Source organism: Bos taurus, chromosome 4, assembly GCF_002263795.3.
Source record: "Bos taurus isolate L1 Dominette 01449 registration number 42190680 breed Hereford chromosome 4, ARS-UCD2.0, whole genome shotgun sequence".
NCBI classification, from domain to species: Eukaryota; Metazoa; Chordata; class Mammalia; order Artiodactyla; family Bovidae; genus Bos; species Bos taurus.
Genome location: NC_037331.1, coordinates 54,745,617 through 54,765,277, shown reverse-complemented (window position 1 = coordinate 54,765,277; position 19,661 = coordinate 54,745,617). Strand labels below are relative to the sequence as shown.

At 36.8% G+C, this 19,661-nt stretch overlaps 1 long non-coding RNA gene across 1 annotated transcript in view; it reads left to right on the top strand.

Annotated features, from left to right (window-relative positions):
- The first annotated feature begins 3,030 nt into the window (after positions 1–3,030).
- Positions 3,031–19,661, top strand: part of LOC132345095 (uncharacterized) — a 99,539-nt gene continuing 82,908 nt past the window's right edge. The window contains exon 1 of the long non-coding RNA XR_009494223.1: positions 3,031–3,202. This is a non-coding gene — a long non-coding RNA (uncharacterized lncRNA). The remainder of the gene's footprint in view (positions 3,203–19,661) is intronic.

Below are 19,661 nucleotides of genomic sequence, written 5' to 3'. Positions count from 1 at the left end.
AAAAGTTCTCTGTGACTCTATGATTAATAGAACCATTTTCCTTGGGCATATATTACAAGGGTTATTTGCATTAATACTGTCAGGTCTTTAAGGCACAATTTGAGGACATTACAATGTCTCCAAGAGATTTTGGAAGTCTTAATGTCTAATCACTTCCAAAATAAAAGAAGGATAAAAAGAAAACAGTTTTTGTTTGTTTTGCTTTTTTTCCACATAGGATTAGAGGCCACACTGATAAGCAATGTGCAACATCAAAACTTAATGAAGAGCTTTTCAGAGAATCTTGTTGGAACCGAAATATTGAGAGAAAACTGATACAATCCCTCATCTGTTTTGGGGAACTGGATGCATTGAACTGATATTGAAATGGTGTTCCTCATATAGTTTTATAAGACAGTGAATGGGAACAGAAATAGAAGTGGCACACATTCTATTACTAGCAAGGAATTTGGGCTATTTTCATTTCTCATTCCTTCTTAAATAACAACAGCCCTATTTTTTAGAACACAAATGAGTCTCTTTTAAGTTTAAATTATTTTTCTTTGAAATCACTTGTAATTTCACTAGGAAAAACTATATTGAGAAAAGTAAAGCTTTGAAATGAACTAATCACAGGAGAAAACTGCATGTGGCATTATTAGAGTACTAGTTAAATACATTAGAATTGTATTTAAGATGGATAACTCAATTTAATTTAAAAATAATTTGAAACTTTCTTGATTTTTTAATAGATTCATAAATGCCAAGAATCAGAATGGGAAGGATATAGATTGTGTATAGTTATTTGCTATACTTTAAGTTTTTTGCTCTACTTTAGGTTTTTTGCTCTATTTTAGGTTTTAGGGCTAAAGTCTTTAACATGTGGAGACCTTATTATAGATATGTTTGAGTTGTAGAATATAATATCAAAGATTTTAGAGGAAAAACTGTTTCTATTAAAAATATAGTAATCATCTAACTTTTCCTTGCTTTAATTAAAAGAGGTAACTAGGGGAAAAAAACATTTGACACATTACCACCTCATTGGTATTAATAGAATAATATAAAACTTTGCTACACAAAGTTTGATCAAAGAACCAGCAACATCAATGCCATCCAGGAGCTTATTGGCAGGGCATTTCAGTTCAGTCGCTCAGTCGTGTCTGACTCTTTGCGACCCCATGAATCGCAGCACGCCAGGCCTCCCTGTCCATCAGCAACTTCCGGAGTTAACTCAGACTCATGTCATCAAGTCAGTGATGCCATCCAGTCATCTCATCCTGTGTCGTCCCCTTCTCCTCATGCCCCCAATCCCTCCCAGCATCGGAGTCTTTTCCAATGAGTCAACTCTTCGAATGAGGTGGCCAAAGTACTGGAGTTTCAGCTTTAGCAACATTCCTTCCAAAGAAATCCCAGGGCTGATCTCCTTCAGAATGGACTGGTTGGATCTCCTTGCAGTCCAAGGGCCTCTCAAGAGTCTTCTCCAACACCACAGTTCAAAAGCATCAATTCTTCGGCACTCAGCCTTCTTCACAGTCCAACTCTCACATCCATACTTGACCACTGGAAAAACCATAGCCTTGACTAGACGGACCTTTGTTGGCAAAGTAATATCTCTGCTTTTGAATATGCTATGTAGGTTGGTCATAACTTTTCTTCCAAGAAGTAAGTGTCTTTTCATTTCATGGCTGCAGTCACCATCTGCAGGATCTCAAACCCTATGCCATCTGTCTGACCAGAATTAACGTGTAAGCAAGATACCAAGGGAATTCATTTGCACATTAAGCTGAAAGGGGCTGCTATAGACCCTGGCACTGTAATTTAGCACTGTCCAGTAGAACTTTCTGTAATGATGGAAGTGCCCTGTGCCTGTGTCATCCAGTGCAGTAACCAATAATCACATTAAGCACTTCAAATATGGCTAATGACCATTTAAGATTGATCTTTTTATTTTATGTAGCTTTAAATAATTCTAGTCTAAATAGCCAAAGGTGTCCAGTATATACTGTTTATACATTGCAGCTTTAACTTTTTAATCAAATGTATTTATGAGAACAGCATGTGACATCTGAAACTTTGGGGTGTTTGTTCTTTTTATATCATTTGCATTTGTTTGCTGCTGAGTCACTTCAGCCGTGTATGACTCTGTGCGACCCCATAGACGGCAGCCCACCAGGCTGCCCCGTCCCTGGGATTGTCCAGGCAAGAACACCAGAGTGGGTTACCATTTCCTTCTCCAATGCATAAAAGTGAAAAGTGAAAGTGAAGTCACTCAGTCGTGTCCGACCCTCAGCGACCCCATGGACTGCAGCCTTCCAGGCTCCTCCATCCATGGGATTTTCCAGGCAAGAGTACTGGAGTGGGGTGCCATTGCCTTCTCCGTGCATTTGTTTAGTCATAGGCTTATAGGACACTGATACTTCTAAGTATTGTTAAATTATTTGTATACGACCTGCACTATTCCTAGGATGTATTTGTCATATTCTACCACAGTTATTTGATTACATGGCTGTAATCCATCATGTAACACCATCAATCTAACCCAGGAAGATTAACTATAAGCCTCTTGTTAGAGATCACATCTTAATGATCTTTGTATTCCCATGCACTTAATCCCAAGTTTGGTGTGTTTATGGTACTCAATGCAATTTCATTGAACTGAGTTGGCGAAGAAATAAACCTATGGGTATTCATTTCAATAAGAATTAGTTATGAATGGATTAAATTTAATGTAACATTATCTTAAGGACAGAGAAGCCTGGCATGCTGCAGTCCATGGTGTCGCTAAGAGTCGGACACAACATTATCTATTGAACAACAAAAACAGTAGGCTATATCCACTAGTGTTCATCCCACCAAAAAGAAATGGTCAAATAAACAGAAACAATAACAACCATAACAATAATAATGTCTTGCATAGATGAATCAGTTTTCATCCTTTCAAGTCAGGCTGATGTAAGGAAAATGCTGATGCAGGTTGGTAAACATTATACTTCCTGGATAGTTTATTTATGACTAACACACATATCAACATTTTGTATTGTCAGTTCTAAATGGAAAGAACAACAGAGTTGGATCAGGGACGCAGAAGAAGGGATGCCTCCCTGAGGGGATGACTGGCTAATATGCTGCAACTGGATAGCTGAATTCTCCAAGTCCCAAGCTGATATAAGTTAAAAAATTTAGCAGCAGAAGAAAAACAACCCTGGGTCACTAGCACCAGGTGGGTACCTGACCCTCATGCCATGGTGAGAATATTGAAGAGCTATTCTGACAAGTAGAGCAAACAGCCAGGTAAACAGCTTGGTATGTGAGCAGATGGCTGTGTAACAGCAACTTTTTTTTTCTAAAGACAGGGCAGACTGCCTATGGTAACAATGGATTCTGGTTTTGGATTCAACATTCCTTATCAGAATTCTCAAATTATGTGTTTTTACTAAGTCTAGCTCCATGTACTTTGCCCATTTACATTGTCTTGTGAACAAAGATAAGTCTATGTTTAAGTTGGCATATCAATACCTTCGTATTATTTGAATTTACCAGACATTAGAAATGGAATGTTATATATACTGAAAATATTTTGTTGATGAATTTCATGCTCATAGTTCATTTTTAATAAGTCCCCAATATTTGCAAAGAGTTATGGCAAAAGAGTCCTTTGCATATTTATTTGATTTAAACTTTTATGATGGTCATAGCAAATACCCACTTCCACAACACAAGAGAAGACTTTACACATGGACTTTACCAGATGGTCAATACCGAAATCAAATTGATTATATTCTCTGTAGCCAAAGATGGAGAAACCCTATACAGTCAGCAAAAACAAGACTTGGAGCTGACTGTGGCTCAGTTCATAAGTTCCTCATTGCAAAGTTCAGGGTTAAACTGAAGAAAGTAGGCAAAGCCACTAGGCCATTCATGTATGACCTAAATCAAATCCCTTAAGATTATACAGTGGAGATGAGGAATGGATTCAAGGAATTAGATCTGGTAGACAGAGTTCTTGAAGAACTATGGACAAAGGTTCATTACACTGTATAAGAGGCAGTGACTAAAATCATCCCAAAGAAAAAGAAATGTAACAAGGCAAAGTGGTTGTCTGAGAAGGCCTTAAAAATAGCTGAGAAAAGAAGAGAAGTGAAAGGCAAAGGAGAAAGGGAAAGATATACCCAACTGAGACTTCCCTGGTGGCTCAGACGGTAAAGCGTCTGCCTGCAATGTGGGAGACCTGGGTTTGATCCCTGAGTCAGGAAGATCCCCTGGAGAAGGAAATGGCACCCCACTCCAGTACTCTTGCCTGGAAAATCCCATGGATGGAGGAGTCTGGTAGGCTACAGTCCATGGAGTTGCAAAGAGTCGGACACTACTGAGCAACTTCACTATGCTATGCTGTGCTATGCTATGCTATACCCAACTGAATGCAGAGTTCCAGAGATTAGCAAAGAGAGATAAGAAAGTCTACTTAAGTGAACAATACAAAGAAATAGAGAAAAAGAGTAGAATCAGAAGGACTAGAGATCTCTTCAAGAAAATTGGAGATACCAAGGAAACATTTCATGCAAAGATAGGCTCAATAAAGGACAGAAATGGTATGGACCTAACAGAAGCAGAAGAGATTAAGAAGAGGTGGCAAGAATACTCATGAGAACTATATAAGAAAGGTCTTAATGACCCAGATAACCACAGTAGTATGGTCACTTACCTAGAGCCAGACATCTTGGAGTGTGAAATGAAATAGGGCTTAGGAAGCATTACTATGAATAAGGCTAGTGGAGGTGATGGACTTCCAGATAAGTTATTTCAAATCCTAAGAGATGATGCTGTTAAAGTGCTGGACTCAACATGTCATCAAATTTGAAAAACTCAACAGTGGCCATAGGACTGGAAAAGGTTAGTTTTCATTCCAATTCCAAAGAAGCACCATGCCAATGAATGTGCAAGCTACTGTGCACTTGTGCTCATTTCACATGCTAGCAAGGTTCTGCTTAAAATCCTTCAAGCTAGGCTTCCAAAGTACATGAACGGAGAACTTCCAGATGTACACGCTAGATTTAGAAAAGGCAGAGGAACCAGAGATCAAATTGCCAACATTCATTATATCATGGTCAAAGCAAAGGAGTTTCAGAAAAATCATCTGCTTCTGCTTCATTGCCTATACTAAAGCCTTTGACTGTGTGGGTCACAGCAACAGACTGTGGAAAATTCTTAAAGAGGTGGAAATACCACCCTTCCTGTCTACTGAGAAATCTGTGTGCAGGTCAAGAAGCACAGTTAGAACCAGACATGGTACAACAGACTGGTTCAAAATTGGAAAAGGAGTACATCAAAGCTGTATTGTCATCCTGCTTATTTAACTTACATGCAAAGTATATCATATGAAATGCCAGGCTGGTTGAATCAAAAGCTGGAATCAAGATTGCTAGGAGAAATATCAACAACCTCAGATATGCAGATGATACCACCCTGATGGCAGAAACTGAAGAGGAACTAAAGAGCCTCTTATTGAGTGTGAAAGAGGATAGTGAAAAAACTGGCTTAAAATTCACCAAACAAAAAACTAAGATCATGGCATCCAGTTCCAGTACTTCATGGCAAAAATATGGGGAAAAAGTGAAAATTGTGACAGATTTTTTCTTGGGCTCCACAATCACTGGGGATGGTGACTACAGCCATAAAATTAAAAGACGCTTGCTCTTTGGAAGGAAAGCTATGACAAACCTAGACAGCATATTAAGAAGCAAACACACCATTTGCCAACAAATGTGCATATAGTCAAAGCTATGGTTTTTCCAGTAGTCGTGTACAGATGTGAGAGTTGGACCATAAAGAAGGCTAAATGCTGAAGAACTGATGCTTTTGAAGTGTGGTGTTGGAGAAGACTCTTGAGAGTCCCTTGGACTGAACAGAGTTCAAATCAGTCAATCCTAAAGGAAATCAACCCTGTGTATCCAATTAGAAGGAAGACTGATGCTGAAGCTGAAGCTCCAATACTTTGGCTATTGATGTGAAGACCTGACTTGTTGGAGAAGACCCTGATGTTATGAAACATTGAAGGGAAAAGGAAAAGGGGCTGGCAGAGGATGAAATGGTTAGGTAGTATTACTGACTCAATGGACATGAATTTGAGCAAACTCTGGGCGATAGTGAATTACTGAGAAGCCTGGCTTGCTGCCATCCATGGGGTTGCAAAGAGTCATGCATGATTTGGTGAGTGAACAGCAACAGTACTTTGTGTACACATGGGAGATACCCAAGGGAAAATGAATAACTCTCAGAAGTAGGCTAAGCCAGCAGTTGAAATATTGTCTTTGACTAAATACAAAAGGAGCAACTTTGAGGGATAGGGACAAGAAACTGGTACCAGGAAAGTCACATTAAACAAGGAAGGTAATGTTTACCATGGGCTTCCCTGTTTGCTCAGTGGTAAAGAATCTGCCTGCCAATGCAGGAGACAATCCCTGGGTCAGGAAGATTCTCTGGAGAAGGAAATGGATATCTACTCCAGTATTCTTGCCTGGGAAATCCCATGAACAGAGGATCCTGGGGGACTACAGTTCACGGGGTTGCAAAGGAGTTGGACAGGATTTAGGGACTGAACAAGAACCACAACAAAAGTTAATGTCTCTTCCAGTGATAAGATTCTTCTGTGAAATAGTCATCCATCTCTTCTTCTTGTGGAGAGGGAGACATCCTCACAAATGGAGATTTCCTTTACACATGTAAATTTCTCTTCCAAAAAGTAGCTTCTACTCTATTTTCAGATCCCCTCCTGTGTCTGCTTTTTCTCAAAATTATCAGTTCAAATAATCTTTGTGCCAAGGAGGCATATTTGGGAGTGAAATATTCTGTTACTTTCATTAGATACCTAGTAAGAGTGGAAAGCATGCAGCCTTTGTCCTTCTGTGACATATTCATTTCATTTAGCATTATGTCCTTAAGGTTCATCTATGTTGTCACATATGGTAGAATTCCCTTCTTTTTGAAGGTTGAGTAATATTCAGTGTAAGTGTACCATATTTTAAAAGATAGCAATTCCCTCTTTTAATGAGGTGCATTTATTAAAGAAATTGGGTCATTTGTGCTATAAAATTTCACACATTCTAAATATTAGTAACTATTCTTGTGATATTCTTTAAAATGTTCCACTTCAATCTCCTTATGAGTTTGTGATCAGAGGCAGATGTTACTAAATTCAAGCTCAAAGTCTTTTAGCAAGAATTCTGCATTGTGGCTCTCTGTCCTGTTATTTTATCACACCTCAAAAGAGATTCTTCATAAAGTAAGTCTCTGAAAATGGAGGTGAATCATGGTGCAAGTTCTCAAAGGATATTTGAAGCTTACTGAGGGATTAAATGTTTAAATGGATTCTCATGAGACTTGTTCAAAATATTTTTCACTATAAGAATTCGGCCCTAGAATTTTTCAATTCTCTCTTGTTCATAGGATTTTCATAGTTTGGGAGAAAACTGTATTAAAACAATAATAAAAAATGAACTTCCCTATCAAATAGATGAACTGTCTATTTCAAAAGGAGCAAATGCATAAATTTGGAGAAATGCATCAAAAAGACAGCTCTCAAACTTAGTCTGTGGTTTACCCATGGGGAATTGGATCAACACCCATCCAAAATTTAATCTGAATGTGGAAAGTGGTAATGCCACACAGCTGTACCAAGAGGGTATGAAAAGATTTATTATGCACATAATGGGGCTTTCTGGGGACAGCAGGGCAGGCTCTCCAGTAGGTCTAAAAATGACTTGCAAGAGTAGGGAGGGGCAGTAGCTTTGATTTCATTGTAGTTAGGGAATGGCAACGGAGTGAGGATTCCTCTTGCATAATGTGAACTCAAGACATCTTGGCTTTCTTATTGTTTTTTTCAGGTGTGGGGCAAGAGGGGAAAAAATAGGGTGGGGCTTAGATACTGTTACAGTTAAATTAAAAATATAGGCAAACTCTTTACAACAAACCTAAATTACTTGTTTAATTTGATGTTTGCAAAATACAATGACTAGAAGGAAATAGAGACATTTGGGGGTTTTGCTTTTTAAGATCTCTCTGTGTAAGTATACATATATAGACAGATATGGGTATATATTTTTTAAATATCTAGTTTTTAAATTTTTAATTAACTTTACAGTAGGTCCTGTTGGCTATCCATTTTAAATATAGCATTGTGTACATGTAAATCATAAATTTTCAGTCTATCCTTCCTCCTCACCCATTCTCCCTGATAACCATAAGAGCATTCTCTGAGTCAATTTCTGCTTTACAAATAAGTTTGTTTGTATTATCTCTTTATAGATTTACATATAAGTGATATATGATGTCTGCCTTTTTCTATCTGACTTAATTCACTTATGATAATCTCCAGGTCCATCCATGTTCCTGCAAATGGCATTATTTCATTCTTTTTTTTATTATTATGATAAACATCACATAATATAAAACATTATTTTAACCACATTTAACTGTTCATTTAAGTGACACTATGTACGTCCACATCATTGTGCAACTTTTGCCATCATCCTTCTAGGCTGAATAATGTTCCATTGTATATATGTATCACATCTTCTTTATCCATTCATCTATCAATAGACATTTAGGTTACTTCCATGTCTTGGCTATTGTAAACAGTGCTGCAGTGAACTGGGGTGCGTGTGTCCTTTCAAACTATGCTTTTCTGCAAATACATGCCCAGGACTGGGACCACTCAGTCATCTGGTAGCTGTATTTTTAGTTTTTTTAAGAAACCTCTGTGCTATTCTCCATAGTGGCTGTATCAGTTTTCATTCCCACCAACGTTCTAGGAGAGTTCTTGTTTTCCCACACCCTCTCCAGGATTTATTATTTGTAAATTTTTGATGGTGGCCATTCTGATTGTTGTGAAGTGATATCTCATTGTAGTTTTGATTTACGTCTCTAATAATTAGCAAAGGTTGAGCATCTTTCCATGTACCTGTTGGCCATCTATGTGCCTTCTTTGGAGAAATATCTACCTAGGTCTTCTGTCCAGTTTTTGATTGGATTGTCTATATTTTGGATATTGAACCACATGAGCTGTTTGTAAATTTTGGAGACTGATCCTTTGTTGGTTGAGAATATTTTCTCCCATTCTGTTGTGTTTTGTTTTGTTTTGTTTTCCATTTCATTTGTGGTTTCCTTTGCTGTGCAAAAGTTTTTGAGTTTAATTAGGTTTCACTTGTTAATTTTTGTTTTTATTTCCACCACTCTGGGAGACATTATAATAGATATAGATGTGATTTGTGTCAAAGAGTGTTCTGCCTATATTTTCCTCTCAAGAGTTTTATAGTATCTGGTTTTACATTTAGGTTCTAATCCATTCTGAGTTTTGGGGTTTTTTTTTTTGTATATGATGTTAAAGAATGTTCTAGTTTTATCTTTTTAGATGTATGTATAGTTATCCCAGCTGTCTTTTCTCCATTGCACAGTCATTCCTCCTTTGTCATAGACTAATTGGCCATAGGTGGGTAGACTTATTTCTCAGCTTTCTATCCTGTTCCATTGACCTGTATTTCTGTTTTTGTGTTAGTACCATTTGGTTTTGGTTACTATAGCTTTGCAGTATACTCTGAAGTCAGAGAGCCTGATACCTCCACCTCCATTTTTCTCTTTCAAGATTGCTTTGGCTATTTGGGGCCTTCTGTGTCTTTGTACAGATTTTAAGTTTTTTTTTTTTTTAAATCTGTGTTTGTGTTCAGTGACTCAGTTGTGTCTGACTGTTTCAGCCCCATGGACTGTAGTCCACCAGGCTCCTCTGTCCATGGAATTTTTCAGGCAAGAATACTGGAGTGGGGTATCATTTCCTCCTCCAGGGTATCTTTCTGACTCAGGGATTGAACCCACATCTCTTGTATCTTCTGCATTGGCAAGTAGATCCTTTACCACTAGCACCACCTAGGAAGCATGTGAAAATGCTTTTGGTATTGATAATTTTATAAGAATTGCATTGAATATGTAGATTGCTTTGGGTAGTATAGTCATTTTAACAATGTTGATTCTTCTAAGAACGTGGTATATTCATCTGTCTGTGTCATTTTGATTTATTTCATCAGCATCTTATAGTTTACAAATTACAGGTCTTTTGCATCCTTAGGTAGGTTTATTCCCAGGTATTTTATTCTTTTTGATATGATGGTAAATGGGATTGTTTCTTTAATTTCTCTTTCTGTTCTTTTGTTGTTAGTGTATAGAATGCAAGAGCTTTCTATGTATTAATTTTATATCCTGCAACTTTATAAAATTCAATGATGAACTCCAGTAGTTTTCTGGTAGTATCTTTCAGATTTTCTATATTTAGTATTATGTCATCTGCAAACAGTTATGTTTTCCTTCTTCTTTTCCTATTTGGATTACTTTCATTTATTTTTCTTCTCTGACTGCCATGGCTATGACTTCCAAACTATGTTGGATAAAAGTGGCAAGAGTGAACATCCTTGTCCTGTTCCTGATCTTGGAGGAAATGCTTTCAGATCTTCTCCATTGAGTATGATGTTAGCTGTAGGTTTGTTATAGGTGGCTTTTATTATGTTGAGGTATGTTCCCTTTATGTCCACTTTCTGGAGAGTTTTATCATAAATGGCTGTTGAATTTTGTGAAAAGCTTTTTCTGCATCTATTGAGATGATCATATGATTTTTATGCAATTTATTGTTGTGATATATCACACTGATTTGCTGCTGCTGCTGCTGCTAAGTCACTTCAGTCGTGTCTGACTCTATGCAACCCCATAGATGGCAGCCCACCAGGCCCCCCTGTCCCTGGGATTCTCCAGGCAAGAACACTGGAGTGGGTTGCCATTTCCTTCTCCAATGCATGAAAGTGAAAAGTCAAAGTGAAGTCACTCAGTCGTGTCCGACTCTTAGCGACCCCATGGACTGCAGCCTACCAGGCTCCTTCTTCCATGGGATTTTCCAGGCAAGAGTACTGGAGTGGGGTGCCATCACACTGATTTGCAGATACTGAAAAATCCATGCATCCCTGGGATAAATCCCACTTGATCATGGTGTATGACAATGTTCTGTTGGATTAAGAATGCTAGTATTTTGTTGAGGATTTTTGCATCTATGTTCACCAGTAATACCGAATGGTAATTTTCTTTTATTGTGTGTGGTGTTTTCATCTGGTTCTGTTATCAGGGTAATGATGGCCTCATAGAAAGAATTTGAGCATATTCCTTCCTCTGAAATTTCTTGAAATAGTTTCAGAAGATAGGTGTTAATTCTTCTCTAAATGTTTGATAAAATTCACCTGTGAAGCCATCTGGCCCTGGACTTTTGTTTGTTAGGAGTTTTTTAATCACAGTTTTAAAAATCTCTCTATATATTTAATAATAACCATAACTAACATTTATGGGGGCTTCTCAGGTGGCTCAGTGGTAAAGAATCCACTGCCAATGCAAGAGACATGGGTTCTATCCCTGGATCAGGAAGTTCCCAAAGAGGAGGAAATGGCAAGCCACTCCAGTATTATTTCCTGGAAAAATCCATAAACAGAGGAACCTGGCAGCTGCAGTCTATAGGGTCACAGAGTCAGACACAGCTGAGTGACTAAGCCTCAGCTCACACATGCAGCCTTTATGGAGCCATTTTTGTATGCTGGACACTAGTTCTTTATTTGTATTATTTGTATTGCTGAATAGTTCTCAATAGTAGTTCAGAGGTTTTAGGAGTTTTCCAAGAACTATAAAAATTATATTTGCTTTATAATTTGCTATAAACAGATTTAACTTATAGCTTAGAAAATGTTTTTGGAGAGCCATAAGCAGGAAAAACCAAATTCATAAAATCAAGTGTGTGCCTTCTATTGTGTGTTGAAAGTAGAGAAATACTCCTTTTATAAGGAGCTCATACGATGTGTATCAAAGTCTTGAAGAGTCCCAGGACCATTTTATCTTCTTTAAAAAAACATCTACTGATGTTCAACCAACAGAAGATCAATTTTTGTCCATTAATTCATTTTGAAAAACAATTTCCAGTTAAAAGAAATTGAAATGATTGACACATGGTCAAACTAATTAGAGAATTTGCAACACTTTATATCTTGCAGTCAGGAATTTTGGCATTACAGCAGATCCTGGGACTTTTTCTGTATTTTCGTTACCACTAGAATAAAATGAAATTACTTAACATTTGGTTTTTTGGTGCACTCTGTGCCCTCTGAGTTTGTACTGCACTGCCCTCTGGAGGACAGAACTCATCATAGCACATGCATTGTAATTTTAGAAATATCTTATACTCTATAAAGACAAACTGTGTTTTTAAGAATGAGTGATTCTTGACAATAGTATCATAATATAATAAAAAATAAACAATTATAACTTATTCTAATACTTAAGTTTGTATTATTTAGTAGTTCTTTTTATTCCAAATATTTTAATTTCTGTGACATATAATTTAAATATTTTATCAATATATTTTAAAATAATTATGCATCTCTTTGGTTGGCTTTTAAAATGAGTAAAATGTTCCATATTTTAGTCTATTAATATTCAAATTCTTTGTGAATCAAATTACTTTCCTGATAATCAGTGTGTCCCTTTTATTTTGAATGTGCACTCATATCTGCTAAGTCACTTCAGTTGTGTCCAACTCTTTGTACCCTTTGGACTGTAGCCCACCAGGCTCCTCTGTCCATGGGATTCTCCAGGCAAGAATACTGAAGTGGGTTACCATTCCCTTCTCCAGGGGATCTTCCCAACCCAGGGATCAAACCCGTGTTGCTTATGTCTTCTGCATTGCAAGCAGGTTCCTTACCATTAGCCCTTCCTGCAGAACCCTTTGAATGTGCATGTTTTCCTTTTTAAAGAATACATGTGTCTTGTTATTCATTTACCATAGATTTTTCACACATAATCAAAAGTTCACCCTTCACAATGCACATGTGTGAAAATTGATTGGTTGTGTTATAAAAATAAGCTGTTAAGATATATTTTTTGGAAAAATAAATCTATTGTATTTGACTGATTAATAGAATCAATGAAACCTGGAAAGAAAGATGGGGAATTATTTTAAGCATATCTAAGTAACTTTAAGAGCTTTATTGAACTTTGAAAATTATTATTTAATAAAATGAATGCTAGAGAATCTGTGAAAAATTACACAGTGACATTATTGTCTATGACTATCCTGTATTATTTAATTTTATCTGATCTGTATGAAGTTGGTATAAGAAAAGTTACTTTGTGTTTTTCTTTTTTACCTCAGGCTACATATCTAAGATTTTGAGGCGCTATGATCTTTGTCCTGAGAACTAGACTAATTTTACCACATGAAGGATGAAAAGAGAAAGTAGGAATATTTGGGATTTCTTCTATTTTCCTTTTCTAGTCTTATCTCGATTTTCAACCAAAAGTATCTGCATGACCCTAGATTGCTAACTAAAGCCCCATGTGGGTAAATTTTTATTTAGAATTGACATTTCTAAGCTGTCAGTTCAGTTAGGGATGGGTGACCACAGGGAAAAAAAATGGAGCAAAATATTAAATATTACTTGCCTCTCACAGCTATTTTTCTACTCCCATCACCTGAAAACTACTCCACGTTTTCAAGTGTCAGAAAAGCAAATATGACATGTTCTATTTATTTTTCAACTATAATGCAGGTACATGTCAAATGATCAGTTAATAAAAACTAATAAAAACATCAGAATTCATTTCCAAATAACACTACATGCTGGGGTTGTGATTTAAGAGAAAGAACAGAGTCAGAGAAAATTTGAAGGGGAGAGGTTCACTCTTGTTAATTGTATTTCTTTTACTGGGATAGCCAGATATTAAGAATGAAAGTTAATTTATAAATTAACAACCTTAAGGCTACAAAATTGTATTAGGAAAAAGTACTGCTTTTTATTTACTCATTCAATTAATATTTGTTTATTAAATGTCAGCTATAGTGTTATTATATGCAAGTTGTGCTGTCACACTTGATTAGTTTAAATAGGAATAAAATAGATAATAAAGAAAGAAAGTGAAAGTGAAGTCTCTCAGTCGTGTCTGAGCCAACTCTTTGCGACCCCATGGACTGTAGCCTACAACGCTCCTCTGTCCATGGGATTTTCCAGGCAAGAGTACTGGAGTGGGTTGCCATTTCCTTCTCCAGAGGATCTTCCCAACCCAGAGATCGAACCTGGGTCTCCTGCATTGTAGGCATATGCTTTACCATCTGAGCCACCAGGGAAGTCCAAAATAGATAATGCTGTGCTTTTAACTATGAGACTTTGAATCTCTATTCATTGCTCCTTTCTCCACTTCAACCATAGTGAAAGTAAGAGTCACTCAGTCGTGTCCGACCCTTTGTGACCCCGTGGACTATACAGTCCATGGAATTCTCCAGGCCAGAAAACTGGGAGTGGGTAGCCTTTCCCTTTTCCAAGGGATTTTCCCAATCCAGGGATCGAACCCAGGTCTCCTGCATTGCAGGCAGATTCTTTACCAGCTGAGCCATAAATATCTACTTAAAATGTGTATTTCAATATTCCAATGTAAATAGCTAGTTTATATAGATCAGGATCAGATGACAGATTATACCTCATTTTCAAGTTTGCCTATTATGAATTTCTTGTTCAACAAACCACTGGAGTATGTTTATCTCTTTTCTTCTGGATTGTTGTTCAGTCGCTAAGTCATGTCCAACTCTTCATGACCCCAAGAACTGCCAAACTTGCCCGGAGTTTGCTCAGATTCATGTCTATTGAGTAAGCGATGCCATCCAACCATCACATCCTATGTCCTCCCTTTCTCCTCTTGCCCTCAATCTTTCTCTGCATCAGAGTCTTTTCCAATGAGTAGGCCCTTCGCATCAGGTGGCCAAACTGTTGGAGCTTCAGCTTCAGCATCAGTACTTCCAATAGTAAATGCTCACTCTGCCTGTAGAATCCTTCAATTAATTTATTAAGTCAGGGAATCCCCATGTCACTATTTCATTATATTAGATTGCCTTTCTAGTGCATTTTAGTTATCTCATAGTAAAGCAAATTCTGATCTCATTACTACCAATTACAAATTAGCTTTAATCTCACTGTAACTATTGAAATATTTTAATGTTTGCACCAATAATTTTATAACCTAATAGTCATGGACTTTATCTGTTAATCACCATAACCTGAATTAATCTAACTATATATTTGATTTATTTGTATTGTTTCATGATCCCAAAGGAGTTACAACATATTTCAGAGTCTTATCTATGTTCATATTTACTTTTATTGTTGCTTAAAACTTTAGGATAAGACTTTGGCTTCCTGTGCTAATTTTTAAGGTAAAATTTAAAAGAAAAGTTTTGACTGTGCTTGGTACATGGTAATGTTGGCTTCTGAATATGTGTACATAGGATTTCTTATTGGTTGATATCTCACTACAATAGAAATATTACAAATATGGTCACCCCTACCCCAAATATATTTTAATCATCATTCCTGAAGATTTTTGCATACAAGTTTCCACTCTAATTTCATTGGTATGATTTTTAGTTGCTCTCTGTATTAGATAAATTTTTAAAACCAGACTAGATGGACTTTCTGACTACTGGACTTCTCATTCAGTTGCAGAGTTAGATTTTCACACATATCTGTCCCTCCACCTACTAGGGTAAATAGACACTTTATTAACTGTCTAAAATACAGCTACTTTGAAAACAAACACAAATGGATTGTATTGAACTGAACTTTGAAGTTTCCTTTGTAATGGCTTGCTGGATATATATTTTAAAAAGTAGGCAGCTGAAAAAGTGTACACAATTTCAGGTTCTCATTTTTTTTTTCACTCTCCCTTCAAATACACTAATCCCAATAAGCATAGGGATAGACAAAATGCTATGATATCATTTATTTTCTTAAACAAGATGGGACTCTATTGTTAGCAATAAAGCAAATTATTTTGTCCTTTGAGGATAAAGTTATGGGAGCAAACATAGTCACTCCAGTGTCTTTGAGTGGAAGAATCTAAAGTGAGGTTGATATATAAATGTATGAGAAATGAATTTTTTAAATTAATCTTAAGAACTTCATGCCTTTCCAGGCTTTACATTTGGGGTGACATCAATGTTTGATCAACAGCTTTATAAACTTCTGCTAGAACTAGATATCATCAGTCTAAAGAACTGTTGTACATTCATCACTCTTTGGAATTACCTAGCTCTTCAGCCAGAGAAGGCAATGGCACCCCACTCCAGTACTCTTGCCTGGAAAATCCCATGGACAGAGAAGCCTGGTAGGCTGAAGTCCATGGGGTCGCAAGAGTTAGACATGACTGAGCGACTTCACTTTCACTTTCACTTTTCACTTCCATGCATTGGAGAAGGAAATGGCAACCCACTCCAGTGTTCTTGCCTGGAGAATCCCAGGGACAGGGGAGCCTGGTGGGCTGCTGTCTCTGGGGTCATACAGAGTTGGACACGACTGAAGCGACTTAGCAGCAGCAGCTCTTCAGCTAATGATTTTATCATCTTCAGTAATGGTTCTAGAAAGGGAGTATAACACACTAGCACACTTTTGCAGACGATCTAAAGGTAAGAGCTTCAGTGTATGTTAGTTAAAATGAGAAAACTATTCTAATTGACTTGAGAGCTTAAAGAATGGATTTGATAGGAAAAAGATTTATAGGAAAAAAAACAAGCTGAAAAATATGATCCTCTTAAAAGTAACAAAAAAACAGTGAGGATGATTCAGTAAAGTATGAAATAGTCAATAATAATTTAGGAAAAGCATATGCAGAGTATTACTACAGGGACTTTAGAATAAAACAAAAGTATGTGTATAATAATCAGTATAAAGTTGGCACTAATTTAAATTATTTATGTCATAGTTTTTACTGAGAAAATCAATTAATAATTAGTAAGCTTTCTGATTAAGAAGTTGAATCTTTTATTAGTTTGAAGTTGATCTCTCTTAACCACAGGTTAATTTTCTTCTTGATTTTTCCACTTTCTAAAATTCAATCCTGAGAAAGGACAGTCTTTTCAAAAAGTGGCACTAGGAAAACTGGATATTCACATGCTAAGGAATGAAATGAGATCCTTACCTTCCACCATATACAAAAATTAACTCAAAATGGATAAAAGATAGAACCGTAAGAGGACCCAAAACTATAAAACTTTTGAAAGAAAACACAGGGAGGAAGAAGCTTCATGATATTTTTGGATATGATACTAAAACCCAGGCAACAAAAGAAAAACTAGATAAATTTGGACTTAACCAAAAATAAAAACTTTGTGCACTGAAGGACATTATTAAGAGAGCTGAAAAAGCAGTCCACAGAATGGGAGAAAATATATGATAAGGAATTTATATTAAAAATGTATAAATAAACTCCTATAACTCAAGTATAAAAATAAACAACCTAATTGTAAAATGGACAAAGAACTGAAATGGTATTTCTCCAAAGAATATATACAAATGGCTAATAAGAACATGAAAAGATGTTCAACACTGACTCTTATTAGGGAAATGAAAATAGAAACCACAGTAAGTCACCACTTTAAGTCCATTAAAATGGCTATTCTTTAAAAAGCAAAACAAACAAACAAAACAGAAAATACTAGGTTTTGACCAGGATGTCAAGAAACTGGAAAACTTGTGCACTGCTGGTGGGAATGTAAAATGATGTAGATACTGTGGAAAGCATTATGCCAGTTCCTCAAAAAATTAAACATAGATTTGCATATGATCCAGAGAATCCACTTCTTAATGTAAATTACAAAATAATTGAAAGAAGGGACTCAAACAGGTATTTTTACCACCATGTTCATAGCAGTATTATTCACAACAGCCAAAAAATGGAAAAGATCCAAATGTCCATCCATAGATGAATGGGTAAACAAAATGTGGTATTACCTACTGTGATGGTTAACAATGTGTCAACTTGCAGGATGATTTTGGATGAGATTGACATTTAAAATGGTTAACTTTGAGTAAGTAGGTTGTCTTCCATAATATGGATGAGTCTCATCCAGTCAGTTGAAGGAACTCTTAGAGCAAAAAGACTGACCTTCCGGAGCAAAAGGGAATTTTCCAGCAAACTGCCTTCTGTCTTCATCTGTACAATGAAGTGAAGTGAAGTCGCTCAGTCGTGTCCCAACTCTTTGCGACCCCATGGACTGTAGCCCACCAAGCTCCTCCATCCATTGGAGGCATCTGTACAATAAATTCTCCCAAATCTCCTCCCTTCAGATTGGAACTGCACCATTGATTCTCCTCAGTGTCCAGTATGCCATCCTTAGGACTGAATCCACACCATCGGTTCTCCTGGGTCTTGAACATGCCAAAATTGCAAATTTTGGGCTTCTTAGCCTTCATAATCACACAAGCCAATTCCTTATAATAAATCTCTTCACATAGAGATTGATTCTGTTTATTTGGAGAACCTTAAAAAAATTACTTACAGTTAATATGTGTATTTATCTCACTTATCTTTAGCTATAAAATTTTTCAACATTGCAGTTATCAGTAGTTATTGCTGGTGTCTTATACTTTGCTCTCAGAATTTCCTGGTGCTGAATTTCTGTTTGTTTTCAGTGCTTTTGATAGCTTACTCTGTCAGATTCAAGATTTAGCTTTGGAACCACGGACCAGGCTTGATCACTCAAGAGCTTTTTGTAGCAGAGTTTTATTAAAGTATGAAAAGGGGCAGAGAAAGCTTCTGACATAGATATTATATTAGAAGGGAGACAGAAACTGTCCCCCTCACTAGTCTTAGAAGAGGGAGTTATATATTTTTTCAATTGGTTATCACAATAAATCAAAAGAATGTCTGAAGGTTGTAAAGATCTTTCTAGACCCACTCCCACAATTTACATTGTAAGATAACAGGATTAGAACTAACAATAGAAAGATCTTACCAGCCACTCCCATAATACACATTCTAAGATAATAGGATTAGTCAAGTTTTCAAGAAGGAGAAACTGTCCTCAAGCAGGATACATTATTGTTATATAATCCTTACTAAGGAATGTAGAAAAAAGATATTTGTCCTTTCCTCCTCCTTGAGAGCCCCAGACTCCTTTTTCCTCCTCAGAGACCCCGGACTTCTTATCAATCTGCCCAGGAATTGACTCTCACTCTGATATCCCAGGACTCCATTTATAAAAAGTGCAGTGGAAACAGTGGCAGACTTAATTTTGGGGGGCTCCAAAATCACTACAGATGGTGAATGCAGCCATGAAATTAAAAGATGCTTACTCCTTGGAAGAAAAGTTATGATCAACCTAGACAGCATATTAAAAAGCAGAGACATTACTTTACCAACAAAGGTCCATCTAGTCAAGGCTATGGTTTTTCCAGTAGTCATGTGTGGATGTGAGAGTTGGACTATAAAGAAAGCTGAGCACCAAAGAATTGATGCTTTTGAACTGTGGTGTTGGAGAAGACTCTTGAGAGTCCCTTGGACTGCAAAGAGATCCAACTAGTCCATTCTAAAGATGAGTCCTGAATATTCATTGGAAGGACTGATGCTAAAGCTGAAACTCCAATACTTTGGCCACCTGATGCGAAGAGCTGACTCATTGGAAAAGACTCTGATGCTGGGAAAGATTGCGGGGAGGAGAAGAAGAGGACAACAGAGGATGAGATGGTTGGATGGATCACCAACTCAATGGGCATGAGTTTATGTGAACTCCGGAAGTTGATGATGGACAGGGAGACCTGGCATGCTGTAGTTCATAGGGGTCA